Genomic DNA, 2,228 nt, shown 5'->3' on the forward strand with positions numbered 1-2,228 from the left:
ATGAAGTTTCCCACAAGTTGGATATACACTTCAGTTCATCAGAAGCACTTGATATCAACAGCTAATTTATAATTAGACAGTATGCTCAATAAAACCAAAATGAGCAATACAAGTTCCTATCAACAAAAGCTTCCAATGTACTAAAGACAGTCAGTAATTAATGTAATCATTCAGGTATTGTGACTGTTCCTTAAGGAGTGCAAGTTCAAACCTGTCAACACCAGAACTAACCATTTTATATTAATTTATATGTAATTCCATTTAAATTCTTTATCTAAGTATAACATACGAAAACAGTCTTGCCACCAGCAAAAACTGTGGAAACATTTAAAAAATAAGAGGCCATTTTTTAACGTAACTGATCAGATTCCATAGGCTACTCTTAGAAACAGTATCTTGCCAGATAGCAGTCCTTCATTTGGTGGCTTTTTGCATATGCACTTAACTGGACCAAATCTATGTATTGTTCTAAGAGCTCACCAAAACATACATTATGCTGTATAGGTAGTTTAAAAAATGCTAGAAGAGGGATCAGCAGTTAGCATAATAGCTATGTCGCTGGACTCCCATGTAGCCGATTGTGGTTTGAGTCCCAGACCTGGTGATTTAAACTCACGTCGGGCATGTGTGCGTGTATGCCCAAGATCCCAAGAGGAGAAGGAATAGTGGCATGGCCATACCCCTGGGGAGTGATTTCTTGGTTTCTGTCTCTCTGTGTCTTTCTGGCAAGTGCATGTGCCCTATGGCAAAACTCTCAAACACACAAAAAAAATGCTTGAAGATAAAAAGGTAATTTGCACCATCCCTCTTTCTGACATTACACTAGAACATCTGCATTCATGATGGTTGTAGGGTCATAGAATCCTGGTCCCCTCATCACTGGTCTACTCATATACCTCCAAATATGGTATGCCAACAAGGGTATATTGAGACCAAGGGTAAGCCACTCTGCTGCACAAAGAAACATGATACAGAAAAAAGCATGGATGAGGTACTCTGGAAGTACAAGAGGATTGAGGGATTACACTGGTCTGTAGGATCCTTGTAATCAGTCTTCAGCTCATCAAATGCTACAGTGTGCCAGATGGTGAAGAAGGTAAGCCTGGCAGTGAGCAGCAGCCAGCATGTAGCAGAAGGCCCCAAACGTGAACACCATGGCCTGGCAGGAGGAGCAGGGAACAGCGGTGTTGCCAGTGGAGCAAAAGGGCCATATTGTTTTATAAAGTAGTTAGACTATTTTACATTCACAGTAGAAATACAGAAGTGCTACAATTCCTTTATATCCTTTTCAGAATATGACATTATCAATTTTTTACCTCAGTCATTCCGATGACTCTAAAATGTTTTCTATTTTTGTTTTGTTTTGTTTTCTTGTTATAGGACATGCGAGGTTACCAGAGAAAGACAAAAAGAGAGAAAGTGAGAAATCATTATCTCCCGGGGAGAGGGGGGATGACCACACCACATCTCTTCCATTCTCCTCTTGGGTTTTTGGGCAGGCACATAGGTGTCTAGCATGCTTTTCAAGCTGCTGGGTCTGGGACTCAAACTCTGGTCAGTCATGTGGGAATCCAGATCCTTAAACACCATGCCACTTGCTGGCCCCTAACTGTGGAGGAGTCCAACCCGGTGGGGCTCCAGGACCCGTCTGAGCCTTTTTGACCTTTGAGCATCGCTTCCGGTCGGTTCAGTGAGTTGGCAAGGCCGCGACTGTATGCACCCCGACCTTGGAACAAGCTTGGGTCACTTAGCATGTTGGCAAGGCCGCCTGCTGTTCGCTCCGGGACTGTGATAGCCTTGCTGGGAAGTGACCCCCCTCTGACTCCCCAATATATTACTATAAAAGAATTACATAGTTTTCCCATACATATTTGTAGCAAGATTTCCCCAAAATTCCCCGACCGCTCCCCTTTACCCTGACCATTTACTGTTAATTACAACGCTTCATTGGGCACAATAAAGGGTGTGCTAAAGTTCTTCTTGATCTGTGGAAGGCCTTTCAAAACACATTTATATAAACTTAAAAATTACCTCTTAGGCAGAAACTGACCCAGGACACCCCTGCCTCACTGTAGCTGATGTTCTGACAAAGTACATGACGGTGATGCCACAAGCACAATAAGAATGCCTAGGTGTGCCACAAAGTTTTCCATTAACTCATTAGTCACTTCACCACCAGTTGAAAGGGCTGTATCCCCACCCTCATCAAGTGAACACTAACTTCACCC

General features: G+C 42.9%; 1 pseudogene; it reads right to left on the reverse strand.

Annotated features, from left to right (window-relative positions):
• Positions 1-468: 468 nt before the first annotated feature.
• On the reverse strand, positions 469-1,156 carry LOC102472888 (protein cornichon homolog 1-like; annotated as a pseudogene).
• Positions 1,157-2,228: the final 1,072 nt, after the last annotated feature.

This window comes from Tupaia chinensis, unplaced genomic scaffold (genome assembly GCF_000334495.1).
Source record: "Tupaia chinensis unplaced genomic scaffold, TupChi_1.0 Scaffold000022_1, whole genome shotgun sequence".
Lineage (NCBI taxonomy): Eukaryota > Metazoa > Chordata > Mammalia > Scandentia > Tupaiidae > Tupaia > Tupaia belangeri.